Genomic DNA, 18,657 nt, shown 5'->3' with positions numbered 1-18,657 from the left:
TTTTCCTACCTTTGTTGTCTGGTGATTTTATCTTTCTGCTCATCTTTTCCCAGTCTCTGGTTGCACTTCCTTCTGTCTGTTTTCTTAATTGTGTTTCCATGGCCTTCTTGTCCAATTGTTGGTTTTCTCCCCTTAATTTTCTGCCCTAAATCCATCTTTCGTTATTAAACAATGCTATACATATGTGAAGATTAGCTCAGAGACATGGAGGAGATACCCCCCTAAACCACCTCACCACCCAATCATTGCTGAATCTTCCATACTTTTAAGCATAAATTAGTGCCAAATTAATACCGAATTAGTGCAATGGAGTTCTAAAACTCATAACTTATTGCAATGCATAGGAAAGTAATAAAAACTTAGGTAAAACTTGGTTCCTTTAGCTAAGTTTTTATTATTTTCCTATGCATTTCAATAAGTTATGATTTTTAGAACTCCATTGCACTAATTTGGTATTAATTTGGCACTAATTTATACTTAAAAGTATGGAAGATTCAGCAATGATTGGGTGGTGAAGTGGTTTAGGGGGGTTTCTCCTTCCGTGGTCCCCGTCCATGTCTCTGAGCTAATCTTCACATATGTATAGCATTGTTTAATAATTACTATAGCATAAACAGGGTAGTGTTTTTTGACTAAAAACAAATATTTTTCACTCCCTATTTGTGATACCAGAGAGATATACGGTATATATATATATTTATTTTTTCCCCCTGTTATGTTTTGACTATATCCATCTTTGGCATTAATTTTTAACATTCAGCCTTTTCCCATTTTTCTGCTTCCTCCTCAAATCTATTTTTCCAAGTCTTCCCTTCCAATCTATCTATGTGTACCATCTTCTTCCTCTTTTTTCTCCCCTATTCCCATCTATCTATAAACAGCATTTCTTCCATTTTCTTCACTTCTCCATTTCTCCCATCCCTATACACCATCTCCTCCCTCACTCTCCCCTTCTCCTTCCTCACCCCTCACATCCCTGTGCACCATGTCCTCTCTCTCTCTCTCTCTCTCCCCTTCTCCTCCATCCTGTGTACCAACTCCTTCCTCTCTTTCCCTCTTCTATGGTCTGACATCTGTCTTCTCCCTTTCCCCCTCTTATGATCTTTATCCTCTCCTTACCATAGGCTGGCATCTCTGAACCCTCCTTCCTTTCCCTTCTTCCCCCTTTGTGGTCTGGCATCTGTCTTTCCCTTCTTCCCCTCCCTCCTCCTTTCTTTCCTTGGTCTAACATCTCTCTCTTCTTACCCCCACCCCCTTTACCCATCCGGTGGTCAGACATCTCTCTCCTTCCCTTCCCCTCCTCCCATGGTCTGATATCTTTTTCTTCCCCTGGAAATCTAGGGCTTCTTTCCTTCTTTTTCCTCCTTATCACCATGGTCCAGCATCTTTCTTCCCCCCCCCCTGCTTGCTTACTCACCCAGCACTGCTGTAACCCTCAGCTGTCGTCGGTGTCAGTGAACTAAACATACTGCCTTTGGTAACGCCGGGTGAGCAAGCACAGGATCCTACTGGGGGTGGCATCCAGATAGGTGCATGGGACTGCAGAGGACTCTGGATAGGTGTGTGGTGGGGGGGGGAGGCTGGAGAAGCAACAGGACTCCAGATAGGTGCACGGTGGGGGGGGGGGGGTGATAGGGGAGATAACAGGACTCTGGAGAGGTACATGGGGGGAGGAGGACTCTGGATAGGTGCATTTGGGGAGGAGAAGGACTCCATATAGGGTGAGCTGTTGTAGGGTTATTAGATGTCCAATTTCACCAGACAAAAGTTGTTAAATTGAAAAGCTGCCTGGACTCCCGACAGAGTCCTGAAAAAGAGGACATGTACAGGGAAATCCAGACATCTGATAACCCTAGCAATGAGGCCAGTACAGTCTCTGGGCTGAAAAGTGGTCTAAAGTCCAATCAAGAGTCATGCAGTATATTATGTTGTTCTAAATAATTTAGCAACTGAGCATAAACTAACCTTCCATTAAATTTACAAAGAATGCAGCCTACCTGTTACAGTAGATTAGATAAGGAGTGAAGGACTGATTTTATTTGTGCAGATTCACTACGAGTCTGCGGCAACTCAGTATAAGTTGCTTACCTTATAACAAAGGTTCTCTGAACAGCAGAATCCTACAGCCACTTAAGTGGTGACATCACCACATCTATGGAGTCAAGTGGATCTGCTGTCACAGAGCTCAGAAATCTTTAGACAGGTATCTGAGCTTGCACAGATGTTCCTGCATTCCACATACCTTTCAGTTCATATCTTAGCAAACCAGATGGGCAGACAGGAATGTGTGATTGCAGGATTTTTAATATTCATAGAGAACTCTAGTTACATTCTCTGTAGGCTAGTTGGATCACTACAACAATAACAGTGGTGAAGCTCAGGGTTGCAATAAAGATCTCTGTTTGCATTTTTACATTTTACAGCCTAAGAAAACAGACTGGAAGAGGCAGACTGAAGCTTATTCATAGATACTCTTTAATACAGCTTACCAAATGCAGACAGTTGCGGAGCCTCAGTTACTAAAACTATGTTTAGTAAATTTATTTATTTAATTTTCTATACCGTTCTCCCAGGGGTGCTCAGAATGGTTTACATTTTTCCCTGTCTGTCCCAGTGGGCTCACAATCTGTCTAATGTACAGATGCCCAAGTTGATGCATAACTGATATTTTCAGCAAATTCACAGTGCAACTATACTGCTGTAGTCTCTGTAGTTCTCAAATGATGAGCAGCCACTTTTGTAGAAAGGTAGTATTTACTTGATAGTAACAGAAGGATATACACTCAGAAGTCCAGGTAGATAGAGTTCTTATTGTAAATGGACAACCCGGTTTATTGAGATGGAAAGAAACAATTGAGAAGGTTTACTGAAAGAGCTTGCCTTCTGTGAGTGAACATTGCTCAGAACCTGTGCACTATATCAACAGCTTTATGGTCAAAATAATAAGATGTAACTTTAAAAAAGGAACATAAGACTTTTGATGTAAAGATGATGGGATATATTAATACCTATCTGACAAGACTTAACAAGGATCTAGATTTCCTATCACATTATAAACTAGGTACCTTCTGATTACCTATCCACCTTCCCCTCTCTCTCCCTTTCCCTAGGGATTATCATTTGATTGTTTTATAGTTTCTTTATAAATAAGAATATAAGAATTGCCATACTGGGTCAGACTAAAGGTCCATCAAGCTTTCTGCACAGAGGTGGAGTTTTTTTCTGACCTATGATGATAACTGAACTAACTTACTTTCAGCAATTGCTATTATGTTAAGTTCCATGCTGTTATGTGAGGTCTTTTTTCTCCAGCTTAATGCTTTTTACTTTGTGTTTCTTCCTCATGAGAAGAGGGTAGAGTGATTGTGTGATTATTTGATTTCAACTACTCCAACATTGACTGGATAAATGTTACATTGGGGAGTACTAGGGAAGTAAAATTCCTAGACATCATAAATTACTGCTTTTTGGAGCAACTGGTCCAAGAACCAAAAAGAAGGGGAGCTATTTTAAATATGGTCCTTAGTGGAATACAGGACTTGTATGGGAGGTAACTGAGTTGGGTCCGCTGAGAAACAGTGGGCATGGATACTTTTAAAAATACCATCGTGGAAACCCAGACCAGATGATTTTCACATATTAAAAAAGGTAGAAAGAAGAGAAAACAAGAGCCAACGTGGTTAAAAGATGAAGTGAAAGAGGCTATTACAGCCAAGAAAACATTCTTAAAGAATGTTACATCAAGGTGTGTGAGGAAGGTAGAATTCCTAGACGTCATAAATGACTGCTTTTTGGAGTAACTGGTCCAGGAACCAACATGAGGGGGAAGCTATTTTTGATGTGGTCCTTAGTAAAATACAGGACATAGTATGGGAGGTAACTGAGTTGGGTCCACTGAGAAACAGTGATCATAACATGATCAAATTTGAGCTGATAATTGGAGTGACATCGCTAAAGAAATCTATTGTAGCGGCATTTAATTTTCACAAGGGCGACTATTATAAAATGAGGAAAATGGTTAAAAAAAAACTAAAAGGGTCTGTGGCCAAAGTCAGAAGTGTATACCGGGCATGGATACTTTTAAAAATACCATTGTGGAAACCCAGACCAGATGAATTTCACATATTAAAAAAGGTAGAAAGAAGAGAAAACAAGAGCCAGAGTGGTTAAAAGATTAAGGGCTCCTTTTACAAAGGTACTCTAGTGGTTTTAGCGTGCGCTAGCTGCTACCGCCTCCTTTTAAGCAGGCAGTAATTTTTTGGCTAGTGCACACTAATCCAGTGCATACACTAAAAACTCTAGCGCACCTTTGTAAAACGAGCCCTAAGTGAAAGAGGCTATTACAGCAATGAAAGCATTCTTAAAGAATGGAAAAAGGATTCCAATGAAGAAAATAAGAAGAGATATAAGCACTGGCAAGTTATATGCAAAGCATTAATAAAAAAAAGTTAAACAAGAATATAGAGAACAACTTGACAAAGAGGCAAAAACTCATTGTAACAATTTTTTTAGGTACATCAAAAGCAGAAAACATGTGAGGGACTCCATGGGACTGTTGGATGATCAAGAAGTAAAATGTGTGCTCAGGGAGGATAAGGCAACAGTGGAGAGACTGAATGAATTCTTTGCTTCGGTCTTTACTGAAGAAGATGTAAGAGATCTTCCTGAACCAGAAATGGTTTTCAAGGGTGATGAGGCAGAGGAATTGAAAGAAATCTTGGTGAACCTGGAAGACGAACTAAGCCAAATCTACAAGTTAGAGTGATAAATCACCTGGACTGGATGGTATACAACCCAGGGTACTGAAAGAACTGAAACATGAAATTGCTGATCTGTTGTTAGTGATCTGTAACTTGTTGCTAAAATCATCTGTAGTACCTGAAGATTGGAGGGTGGCCAATATTACACAATTGTTAAAAAAGGGTTCCAGGGGAGATCCATGGAATTACATACTGGTAAGCCTTACCCCAGTGCCGGACATAATAGTAGAAGCAATTATAAAATATAAAATTGTGGAACATGTAGAAAAATATTATTTAATGAGACAGAGTCAACATGGGTTCAGCCAAGGGAGATCTTGCCTCACCAATCTGCTTGACTTCTTTGAAGGTGTGAATAAACATGTGGATAAAGGTGAGCTGGTTGATGTAGTGCAGTGGTCTCAAACTCAAACCCTTTGCAAGGCCACATTTTGGATTTGAAAGTACTTGAAGGGCCTCAGAAAAAAATAGTTAATGTCTTATTTAAAAAATGACAATTTTGCATGAGGTAAAACTCACTATATTTTACAAATCTTTCCTTTTGGCTAAGTCTTAATAATAATATTGTAATTTATAGCTAAAGCCATATATGATCAAGAAACTGTTTTATTTTACTTTTGTGATTATGATAAACATATAGAGGGCCACATGTGGCCCCTGGGCCGCAAGTTTGAGACCACTGATGTAGTTTATCTATATTTCCAGAAGGCTTTTGACAAAGTTCCTAATGAGATTCCGCTGAGAAAATTAAAGAGTCATGGGACAGGAGGCAATGTTCAATTGTGGATTAAGAATTGGTAATTGGACAGAAAACAAAGGGTATAGTTAAATGTCAATTTTTCTCAATGGAGGAGGGTAAATAGCAGTGTGCCGCAGGAATCTGTATTGGGGTAGGTGCTATTTAACTTATTTATAAATGATCTGGAAATTGGAACTACAAATGAGGTGATAAAATTTGATGCACATTGGGAAGAATAATCCAAATCATAGTTAACGAATGCTAGGGTCCATCTTGGGGGTCAGCAGCACTCAAGAAAAACATCTGGGTGTCATTGTGGATAATACGCTGAAACCTTCTGCCCAATGTGCGGTGGTGGCCAAGAAAGCAAACAAGATGCTAGGAATGATTAGAAAATGGATGGTAAACAAAACTAAGAGCATTATAATGCCTCTGTAGCGCTCAATTGTGCGACCTCACCTTGAGTTTTGCATTCAGTTTTGGCCTCCTTATCTTAAACAAAGATATAGCGGCACTAGAAAAGTTTCAAAGAAGAGCAACCAAGATGATAAAGAGGATGGAACTCTTCTTGTATGAGGAAAGACTAAATAGGTTAGGGCTCTTCAGCTTGAAAATAGATAGCTGAGTGGTGTAAAATGGGTACAAGTGGATCGATTTTTTTTACTGCATCAAGATTTACAAAGACTAGGGGACACTTGATGAAGTTACAAAGTAATACTTTTAAAACCAATAAGAGAAAATATTTTTTCACTCAGAGAACAGTTAAGCTCTGGAATGCATTGCCAAAGGATGTGGTAAGAATCATTAATGTAGCTGGAGGAAAAGTAAATAGTTTGATGTTGAGACAGAAATGGGAGAAGCCACTGCTTGCTTTGAATTGGTGGCATGGAATGCTACTACTATTAGGGTTTTTGCCAGATACTTATGACTTTAATTGGCCTCCATGAAGACAGGTTATTGGGATAGATGGACCACTGGTCTGACCCAGTAAGGTAGGGTTGCCAGATTTTCCAATCGGAAAATCCAGACCTCTAGAACCGCCCCAGGCCCACCCATCCCACCCCCAGTCCTGCACCCTCACTGCCTGCTCTTGTCAGGCTGGGAGGAAGTCCATGCAAGCACGGACTTCCTCCCTGCCCAACACGATTTCACAAGGCTTTTGAAAACCCAGACAAAGTGCCGGGTTTTGAAAAGCTGTCCAGGGAAATCTGGATGTCTGGTAACCCTACAGTAAGGCTATTCTTATGTTCTAACTTTGACGCTAAACTGGTTAAAACTGGTTTAACAACAATTATTAAATGCACGGTGAGTTTTGTGTATGGGCCTGAATCACCTAATTGTCCATAAAATATTTTAAAACTAGACCGGCACATTTGAACTTGACTGAATGTAGTGATCTCAAGAGGGCCGTGACATGTTAAAATTTATTTCTGTTAAAAATCAGCCAAGCTGCAGTATTCTGTATCAGTTGTAGACATTTTAAATTATCTTTATTAATGCTACAAGAAACTGAATTACAATAGTCCAATTGAGCTAATATAGTTGACAGAACAATTGTGGCAAAATGTTGTTGATAAAATAGGACTCGTACCAACTTCAGGTGATGTAAACTTAGAAAACATTTTATAACTAGATTATTTATCTGTTGCCGAAAAGATACCATAGAATCTAGTGTAATGCCCAAATATCTTGATGATTTTTCAATAGACAAGGCTTCTCCAGAGTCAAAAAAATATTAGGGAGTTTCAGACAATCAAGCTCTAACCACAATTTAGGCTTCACAGGGTTTAACTTCATCATAGTCAAAGTTAACCACTGTAATAATCAGGTAATGTAAGAACAAATATTGAGGCAAAGTTATTGAAATCTGGACTAATTTCTTGTGTAAAAATATCATCTGTATCTGTAAAAAAGAAATTCACCTAGATCTAAAGAGAGAACACTTAATGATATCATGTAAATATTGAAAAGGATGAGGGACAGTGAAGATCCCTGGGGCACACCACAGTCAGGAAACCAGGATGTGAATGTTCTTCTTTCAGTTTGTACCCTATACCATACCACATGTGTAATTCCAATATTTTTTTTCTTTTTACCTTTAAGATGACATATCCAAAGTTGGGCTCGGGAACCTTGCTGGTTGAATCTCCTTTCTGTAGTCTACTTCTGTCAACAACTTCTGAGTCATCACTCTTATTAAGTGAGGATGGATAAGTATTGCTGCTTCCTATAAAATAGAAAAAAAGATTTTTAACCAATGGCCTACAAACAATTTTAAAAAAAGAAAGAAAGAAAGATTAGGTTACTCACCTCTGTTAATATTTTTTTCTTGTAAATAGCCTCTGGAAGCTTCACCATAGGGTCTTGCATCTATTCCAGCCTTGGCTGCAGAACTTAAAAATAAATCCATCCCCTCTGCTAGGTCATCTGTCAGGACACTCCCCTCTAAGCTCAGTAAGTAGCAAAGCCAGGAAGATCTAGTACAAACAGGAAACACAAGAAAAGAGAGAGGGGGGTGTGGGGACTCCCCACTATAAGTCAATTCTGCTTATGACAACCAAACACATAATTAATGAATGCCAAAAAGGCCAAATTTAGCATAACAAGAAATTTGAACATTTAGAAACTGCAAAACTGAGTAACATTTCACTAAAGGAGACATAGCCTGAAATCAGAAAGGGCACCACCCCGGGACCCCTCTAACCCCTTAACCATGCATGAAAGAACACTCATGGGATTCTTAGTGAGGCTGGTCAAAGATAAACATCCAACTTACCAGTTACTGGCAGGCAACCTGAAAATCGGACAGAATAGATGGGCGGGTGTGAAACTTCCAGAGGCTATTTACAAGAAAAAAGATTAACAGAGGTGAATAACCTAATCTTTCTTTCTTGGACAATAACCTCAGGAAGCTTCACCTTAGGGACGTATCAAAGCAGTCCCAATGCGCCCGCCGCCAGGACTGAAGCCCCAAAAACAGCATCATGCTTGATCGCCACATCAAGTCGGTAAAACTTGGTAAAGGTATGAAGAGAGGCCCAAGTGAGACCACACGGGATTCAGCCCAATAGGAAGCCATTCCTCTGGTAGAGTGAGCCTTCACTCCAAGGGGAGGCTTTTTCCCCGCCGACACATAAGCAGCAGAAAAGGCAGCACAGATTCATCAAAAGATGGTAGGCTTGGAAGCAGGCCAATCCCGACACACGGAGCCTGCCAAAACAAAGAGATGGTCTGAAAGACGAAAGTCATTTGTGGCCTCCAGGTATCTCAAAAATAGATGCTGCACATTCAAAGACCATAAAACACAGTCCGTGGACTTGGAGCCCGATGGAACACAGGTGAGAAGCCGAACTTCTTGGTTGATGTGGAAAGCAGAAACCACTTTCGGAAGAAAAGAAGGCACGGTTCTCAAAATAACCGCAGACTCCGTGATGTGTAGAAAAAGATCTCTGCACGACAGAGCCTGAAGCTCTGACACTCTCCAGGCAGAAGTGACCACAACGAGGAAAATGGCTTGATGGTAAGATCTTTCAGAGAAATCCCAAACAGGGGTTCATAGGACGGACGAGCCAACGAGTGGAGAACCAGATTCAAATTCCACATAAGACAAGGCAGTCTCAAGGGAGGCCTCAGCCTCCCTGCCTCCCACGAAAAGCGAATGTCTAGGTGAGACGCCAGAAAACCCCTGAGAGAAGAGGGACCCAAACACGACAGGCCCACAATCTGGACACAGAGAAAAGAAACCGCCAGACCTTTCCTGAGGCTAGCCTGCAGGAAATCCAGAACATGCGCCACCGACATGGCCACAGGGTCTACTTGAACCCAGCACACCAGGCCTGAAAACACCTCCAGGCTGTCGCATAGACTGACACTGTCGACTTCCTCTTGCTTTGAAGAAGTGTGGCGATGATCACAGAAGAGTAGCTCCAAGCTCTCAAGGCCACGCGTTCCAGCGCCAGGCCATAAGACCAAGCAGTCCGGATCTTGAAGGGCTATCAGACCCTGCGTGAGCAACCTCCGATGGCAAGGATCTCACTGAGCTCAACCACACCAGGATTGCGTACCAAGGGCATCTGGGCCAGTCCAGGGCCATTAGGATCACCGGACCTACGTGAGATGCCACCCAGGGAATGCGCCCCATCAGAGGCCACTGGGGAAAGACATACAGAGTTCCCCTTTGAGTCATGGTTGGACCAGAGCGTCGAGCCCGTCGCTGTTGGCGGCTGAAAAATCTGTCTGCCCTCCAATTCCCCGAGGATGCCATCAGATCGAAGGTGGGCCGACCCCACCAATGAACTATGGCTTTGAATGCTAGCCTGGACAGGGACCATACTCCCGGGTCCAGAAGTTGACGACTTAGGAAGACTGCCTGCACGTTGTCCACTCCGGCCACATGAGCCGTGGACAAGGCCATTAGATGTTTCTCCGCCCAGGCAAAGAGCATCTAAGCCTCCAGGCACAGCAGGGAATGCCTCATGCCTCCCTGACGGGTGACACAGGCAATAGCCATTGCATTGTCCGAGAACACATGGACGGCCTTTTGGTGGAGACACCGGCGAAATCTCAGCAGCGTCAGATGGATCGCGCGCAGCTCCAGTTGATTGATCGACTATCTGCTCTCCAGCCCATCCACGGTCTCTGGACTGGCACAGACCTGCAAACTGCTCCCCAACCGGGGAGACTCGCATCCATTGTAAGGGACACCAAAGCTAACTGCTGCATGCCACGGCCACCCAAGGTAACTTCACTCCCAGTGCATCGTGCCAAGGATTCCACCAAGTCAGAAGGGGCATTTGGAGAGGACGGAGGCGAGCTCTTGCCCATGGAATCACATCTATGGTCGCCATCTCGAGACCCAAGACCTGCAAATGCTTCCTGGCCATCTGGACTAAAACCACTAACATGTCCCGAATACCACTCTGAAGCTTGAGCTTCCTGGGTTCTGTGTGGAACCGGACTTCCAGGTACTCCAAGTCCTGTGTCGGCTCGAGATGACTCTTCATGAGGTTGATCACCCAGCCGAGACTTTCCAGAAAACACACCACCTGGAGAACCTTCTTGCGGCATTCCTCCAGCGAGGGAGCTCTGATCAACCAGTTGTCGAGATATGGATGAACTAGTACCCCCAGGGAGTGCAGATGGGCAGCTACCACTACCACAACTTTGGTAAAGGATCTGGGTGCCGACACCAGCCCGAGGGGCAGTGCCGCAAACTGGAAGTCTCTCCCCAGAACGTGAAATCTCAGGAACCTCCTGTGGTTCGGACAGAACAGGATGTGGAGGTACGCTTCCATGAGATCCAAGGAAGCCCAGGCACCACTACCGCCACAACAGAACGCACTGTTTCCATCCAGAAATGCGTAACCCGCAGGAACGCGTTCACTGCCTTCAGGTCCAGAATTGGTCTGCAATCTTCAGAGTCTTTTTTTGGCCCGAGAAAGTATATCAAATATCTCTCAGAGCCTAAGTCTCCACATGGAATGGGCTCTATGGCCGCCAGATCCAGCAACCTGTGCACCTTAGCTTGCACCTTGCAGCTCTATCCAGATTTCTGACCAGAGAAGACAGGAAGAAGTCCGACGGAAGTTGGAAAAACTGCAGTCGAAGGCCCTCCCTGAGCACCTCGAGGACCCACTGGTCTGAAGTTATCTTCTGCCATTCCAGAAGAAAGGCCAAAAGTTGCCCCCAATGCCGCCAGATATATCGCGTCATAATTTTCTCTTGGGAGGGGCAGAAGGACGGGAGTTGGAAGACTATTGGTGCGCTGCAACTCCAAAGCGAGATCTGGAGGGAGCTCCGTAACGCTGTCCCATTGCCAGAGGCCCGGCTAACTGTGAAGTTTACTAGTAGGGACAAAAATGTGGCTGTCCCATACCATACCTCTGGTTGGACGAGGCTTAGAGCCACGGAGCACGACTTTCGGTCCTGAACACTGGCCATAAGGTCATCCAGATCCTGGCTAAACAAGTGTAAACCTTTAAAAGGTAACCTGCTCAGTGTAGCCTTGGAGGAAGAATCACCCGACCACTGGCAAATCCTTAGCATGCACAAGGCAGACACAGAATAAGTTCTCACCTTAGCAAAAACTTTCAAGATGTCATAGAGTGCGTCTGCCAAATAGTTCACCCCGGAAACCAGGAAGTAGAGGTCACAAAGGACAACCTCCTCGGGATCCTGGCAGAGATTGGCGTGACATGCCCGGGCCACAAAGGAAGTGGAGGCTGCAGCTCGCACTCCCATCACAGCTAAGTTCGCCACATTGGTGGAGGCTGCAGAGGAAACCTGTGACAGCAAAGGCACAGAAATAGAAGCAATGGCGGGCACCGGCCACTGGCTTTCTGGTGCCCCAGCAAAGAAACAAATAGACATGCTGGACTCCAAAGGCGGAGCAGACTACTGCACAGGAGTCTGAGGGGGGAAAACAGGCATACCCTTTTCCTCATAAAAGCCTGATACATCAGATCCACAAATTCTGATGGAAAAAAAATCACCAGCGGCAAGAGCCACTCTGCAGGACTCAGACTTGGAATCCTTAGCAGATTTATTAGACTTTTCCCCGGAACTGCGCTTGTGTTTTGCGGAAGCACCCTCCATGCCCAAATTAGGTGTCCCGAACGCTGCAATTGCATCTCCGGTGGAATTGGAGAAAGGTAGGGCCTCTCTGGAGGATGGTAGTGTGGAATTCAAGTACGGTTAACATCCCTCACGGGCTGTGGCACACGTGATGTACGGCTGCGAATCCATCAGCCATCCGCCAAAGTTATGGCATGAATCCATGCCATCCTGTCCTGAGGAGGCCTTATGTGAAGTTTGGAGCAAAAACAAAGCTTCTAAGTCCAAAAAATACACTTTTAAAAACTTTAAAGAAAATCCAATCTGGCCACCATGGGTGCCAATTTAGCCTAGGAAAAACGCAGGAAACGGCGAAAAACGGCGATTTTAGGATTTTACAGGTGGTGGTGGGGGGACTAGGGCATGAGGGAAACCACCCAAAACCCCGATTTCAGCACCCCCAAAAATCACCAAACTCAAAGGCACACGACACCTCAGAGACTTGTGCTGCAATGCATTTCTATAGCAGCCAGCAATACACAGTGTAAGCAAGGGAGAGCAAGAACCTCACGAGCTGATAAAACTGGATTTTCAGGTCTTCTGACCGCCTCACCTTCCCTGCCACCTCAAATCATAACCACTAGGACCCCTCAGGTTATTTAGGGAAGATACGCAGTCTGGTCTCGCTCCTGGCGAACCTCCACGGGACCACAGCAGCTTGCGCTCTACCCCTCAGAGGATGAACCTGGGGAGAGACGGCTCCCAATCTGGAGATCCAATCTATCTGCAAGCAGTCTGGAGGGCTTACTGCAAGTTCTGCTAACAGGGCACCCCCAGAAGCAGACAATCTTTAAGGAAAAGTCTGCAATCTCCCGCTGAAGGATCACTTCCCCAGAGTGAACCCGCAGCACTTGGGCAATACCTGCAGCACAGAACAAAATAAAAGACTAGGAATTGAGAAATAAAATCATGAGTAGAATAACTAGAAGTTCACAGCAAGGCTGCAGAAACAAACTGAGCTTAGAAGGGAGTGTTCTGACAGATGACCTAGCAAAGGGAAATGGATTTATTTATAAGTTCTGCAGTCAAGGCTGGAATAGATAGATGCAAGACCCTATGGTAAAGCTTCCAGAGGTTACTGTCCAAGAATATAACATTATTTGTATAATACTCCAATTTAGGCTCCAGCTCTTTAGGTTGGCAGTGCTGGTGAGACAGCACTATTGGACTAAGCAGAAGAAAAGATCATTTCTTACTTGCAATTGTTGTTCTCTGAAAACAGAGAAATGTACAGCACTGCATATGCCTTTCCACGCTATTTAAGTGATAAGTAATAATAGTAGTATAACAGGAGTACAAATGGCACTAAAGAGCATGTTTTGTGTTTTCCTCAACACTTTTAAAGGCAGAGACAGGCATTAGATCTCAGTTTATTTAACAAATTACCTGGATATCCCATCACTACCTTAAATCTAACAGTCTAAAGTGAATTTCTTATCTTTCCTCTCAAACTCTCTATTTCTTTTTCACACTCTTTTTCTGAATATAGCTGGAAAAGTGCTAAAATATGTCTTTTCTTATAGGTAATATCACTAAAATTTGCAACTTTCTTTAAACATAAAATGAAAATCTTATCCATTCTTACTACCTCCTGCTTGAACTACTGCAATATTCTCCTCAAAGGCCTTTCACCGAACCATCAATTCTGGTAGTCTATTGAAAATGCATCTATTGGCTTATCATTACAACTATGGTATTCCCCTTCTTATAACTTTGCACTGGCTCATCTACTTCTACATTCAATTTAAGCTACTTCTCACCTATAGAGACATTCATGCTGCAGTTTTACGTTATTGCTCCCCACTTACTATCTTATACACCCCTCTTCATGATTTCCAGTCACCAAGCAAGCAGCATCTATTGTTGTCTTTCTTTTACTTGCCCTATTTCTAGCTGTATTCAACTGTTCTAGCTGTATTCAACTTTGAAATTGTTTTTAATTCAAGATTCTTACCCTTTTCTGATCCATGAAACGACAATGTCTCTTGTATATACCTGCACAGAACAGCATTAGCCCAGTAGTGCTATAGAAATGTTAAGTAGTAGCAACAATAGTAGTAAGAGGAGGTGGTGGTTGATAAAATGGTTTATTGTACTACTCTCATGAGAGAACTACTGTACTACAGGTAAGCAATTACATTTTCATAATTCTCTGTCTTCGGGTACAAATGACAAATTTTATTGATTCAGATGTGACTGATTTTTTCTTCCTCTTGTTAATTGTTGGAAATTTAGGGTGCAAACAAAAGGTTGCCCCTTGGTGCTCCACAGAACCAGAAGTCTGATGAGAACAAAAACACTGTGGAAACGGTGATGTTCAAGATATAGACTTTATTGAAAGTGCTGTCCAATAATCCACATGAAGAAATACCTAGGACCCAAATTATTGGACCCAACCACAAAACATTCAGGAAAGAACTGAAAACTATTCTCTTCAAACAAATTGTCAGATGATCTAACTAAAACCTTATAAACCCTTCCCCAGATCCCATCACTCAAGCTATCCATCAGCTCTTGTAAGATCATTCTAGCAACTTTGTAAGCTCCCAGATCAGTTCTTTTTTTTGTAAACTGCCTAGAACTGAAAGGTATTGGCAGGATAGAAAACAATATTTGCCATATTTGCCAACAGAAAAACTTGGATGCAATGCCCCGCCCTGTTCCGCCCCCAGCCCTGCCTCGATCTGCCTCCAATCTTCCCTGTTCTGTCTCCAGCCCCGCCCCCAAAATGCATATCTCTTTTTTCCTGACCGCCAAGCCAAGCTTGTGATGTCATCCGCGTATGCTCATTGAAAGCCCTCCAGATGCAATTGGAGCTCAGGGCTTTCCAAAACCCAAACTGCTGGGTTTTGGAAAGTCTGTCCAGGAACTCGTCCTCTAAAAAATGGACATGTCCGAGTTTTCCCAGATGTCTGGTAACCCTACTTATACCAAATGATCCTGGGATGTCTAAAACTGCAGTATGTCTTTATAGCAAGAAAACATGGTCTGGGCAGAATTAGGGAGGAGTCAAATATGGATATAGTGAGTAGGAAAGACAGGGCAAGAAGGTAGGGTTTCAACTAAAAGGGAAAAAGGGGTATGCTCCTTTAAATAAGAGTCAGCAGAGGCTGAATCTAAGCTGCCCTCCCCTCTAGTCATGAAGACATATATGGATATCACTAATTCTTTCCTTGATTGCAGGAATTGGCCTTCCTTGAGACAGCTACCACATTTTATTCAGAAACCTGGAGTGGGAGACTGTCAAGGACTGGACACCATCCATCTTCCCTGGTTAGCAGTACCCCAACCACCCAGGGATTCAAACTCCAGGTTTTGGAGAAGTTAAGAAACAGGTACTGACAAGGAATCAGCCATGGAGTTTGAAATGGCAGAAGGGGGCCAAACAAAGATGGACTGGGAGGACATAGAAGAAACCCAGGAAGGAGAAGAAAAGGAGCAAACTAAAAGTTCTGCCAAGGAGCCAGAAGGTATGAACCTGACTTGAAGGAGGAAATGAGGATGGCAATATAACCTGGTCAATTATCAGGAGAAAAAGCAGCCAGGAAATTGTCTAGAGACAGAAAGAAGCAAGAACCTGTAGTAGTCTTACTGGAATGCCTAGATGGGGAGGAAACCTGTAATCTCAAAAATGGTGTTAATACAGGATTTCTACAGAGTGGCAGGGATCCTAGAGACATTCAGACTCTGGTTTGGTTTGGGGAGTTGCATTAGATATAGGGAACTATATATGAAGAAGTGGAGGAGAAGAGGTTGACTTTAAAAGGGTTTTGTTTCTCACGTTGACTAACCCGCAATCCTCTCTGTCCCATTTAATACATGCATTAGATGAATTCCATTTCTACTCTGGGTTACCAACAACTTTACAGGATTTCTGGGAGGGTGACTTTCTCTTTATCTGGGCTTCCATGTCAATTAAATATTTAGGGGTCATTTTACCCAGAGATCTGATGCTCTTATATGAACACAATTTTGATGCCCTTCTGTGTGACACCATTAACATCCTGCACATTTGGGCTACCTTTTCCTTGTTCATATCGGGTAAGGTGGCACTTTATAATATGGGTCTTTTCCCACATTGGTTATACCAATTCCAGGTACTGTATTGTCATTATTGCTTTCTAGACCTCAGGAGTTGAAGTTGATTGCAGCATTGCAGAGGTTCTTGTGGGGTGGACGGAAGGCATGGCTCATCTATGTTAGATCTTGCCTCCCCAGAAAAAGAGGGGGATACAGGCTGTTAAATATAAGATGGTATGCACTGGCTTGTCAAATGCATCACACATCAATTACTGGTTCAGAGGTACCTCTCATTTCTCGGCCACTCAAATGGAAACTTCTTTATTGCATCCTATTCATTTTAGCCATATGTTACATGTTACTACTCCTGGTCTTCGTAAACTACTATCTGCCTACCCTGTTTTTTCTCTTGTAGGACCTGGCATTGGGTGTGCCGTGTCCTTTAGGTATCTCCAAGCATTTCTCCATTTCTGCCAATTCAAGGTAATGGGGATTTTGTTCCAGGTATTCAATGTCAAGCCATCCATACATGGCACACAAAAGGTTTACAATTTATATTCCAGTTGTTTGATGATGAAGGTGTACTTTATACATTTGACCAACTACAGTGTGTTTATTACTTGAAAGGCTCTAATGTGTTCCATTATCATCAGATTTGACACTATCTACACTCTCTGCCACCTGGCCACCTTACAGAAGCAAACTGAGAGGCACTTTCAGAAATGTTTAGCCTCTAAGCACAAATTGTTATTCCACTTCAGTTTCATCATGTGGATCTACAGGACTGTCAATCTAGAGCAAATTTTGACATTGTGGCGGGACTCTGGTCTGTGGAACTCCATTGTCATCTTTCAGCACAGTATATTAGCAGACTTGAAGAAAGCTCTCAAATTGACATCTGATATTACCCATTGGGAACTGCATCACAAGTTTTTACTTCGGCTCTACATATCTCCAACATGAGCATATTAGATGCACATTAGTCAGTCTCACTGTTGTTTTAAGTGTTCTGCTCCCTATGCTTCCCTGGGTCAATTTTGGTACAATTTTTGGCATTCTGGCTGTCCTTGGGCAGATATTTGTCCCGCATCTGGCATCGCTGCTGGTTGCCTACACGGGATTTATTGTTTGGTCAGCACAGGATAACATTCCCCATACCATGGGATATGACAGCTTTTGTGGAGCGAGCTATATTATTGGAGAAAAAAGTTATTTTAACAGTTTGGATGAAGCCAGAGGCGCCTTCTGTCCAATATTGGCGCTCCCTTTTGATCACACAAGCAGCCTTGGAACGTTGTAGCTTCCCAGATCTTGATTCTCCCTCAGGACGTTGTGTTTGTGCGCTTTGGGAATCCTTTTGGAATGAACTCACACCTCATGCATGCAGCAGAATTCTGAATGCTTAACCTATAATTATGTACTGCCTTTCTTTTTTCTTTGCAGAATTGTTCGGTGGGATGTTGGAAAGAGGGGTGGGAGGGATTGTTGGGGGAAAACTGTTTACTCCATGTTTGGTTATGTGCTATGTATTGGGCTGAGGTTGTATTTTTTCTTTTCAAAACTAATAAAAATCATTTAAACATAAAAGGGTTTTGTTTTTTCTTCTACGTTTGAACATTTATCTACAAGAATTTTCTACTGGAAGGTTTATCAAAGACTTTCTGGGCAACAAAATGAACCTCAGTGAACAGATGGTGGATTAGGGGTAGTGCAGAGACTGTCCTGAAAAAATGATAGATAAAGGAGTAATGGTGGAACTCCTTAATTTCCTACAGTTTTTATTTTTAAAGTGAGGTGAAATGCCATGAGAGATTTTTTTTCTCTTACCTGATGTCCAGAGTAGCAGAATGAACTAACCCAGGTTTATGCATAAGCGGATAGTGAAAAGCCTTGATACCCAAGAGGAGATGAACCTCCCAGTACTAAAAAAGCATAACAATACCCAACTCTGATTTCAGAAGGAAAAAGGATGTTTATGTCCATTTAGATAAACATTGGTGTTTAGACCTGGTACCCACCCTGGTCAGGTTACAGAAAGGTGTTCTGATTAAGCAGCTGTCCACTGGAGAGAAAAAGAAAAACTACATCCTTGTTCCCCCAGTGGTTGCTCTCCTCCCCCCCCCCCCCATGTTAAACTGGCAAGGGATACTGGGCTCTGTGACAGCTAATTAACTTCCTAGTAGACTTCCTTGTGTAGTGGGGGAGTAGCCTAACGGTTAGAGTAGTAGGCTGAAAATCAGGGTATGTGAACTTTTTTTTCTGTCCCTCTAGTGACAGAAACGTATCTATTGTACCTGTATGTACACTGCTTCATAAGCCTTTGAGCTTGCAAGTTTCTTATACGTATACCATCTGCAAGCCTGAAAGCTATTGGAGTACATTAATGGAAAGTAGGTATTTTTCTGTCCCTGGAGGGCTCGCAATTAAAAAAAAAATCACAAACAGTTGAAATGGGATTTGAACCTGACTCCCCTGGGTGCAACACACTACTCTAACCATTATGTTACTCTTCCACTCCACATGGAA

Source organism: Geotrypetes seraphini, chromosome 3, assembly GCF_902459505.1.
Source record: "Geotrypetes seraphini chromosome 3, aGeoSer1.1, whole genome shotgun sequence".
Lineage (NCBI taxonomy): Eukaryota > Metazoa > Chordata > Amphibia > Gymnophiona > Dermophiidae > Geotrypetes > Geotrypetes seraphini.
Note: the sequence above shows the minus strand (reverse complement) of the source record.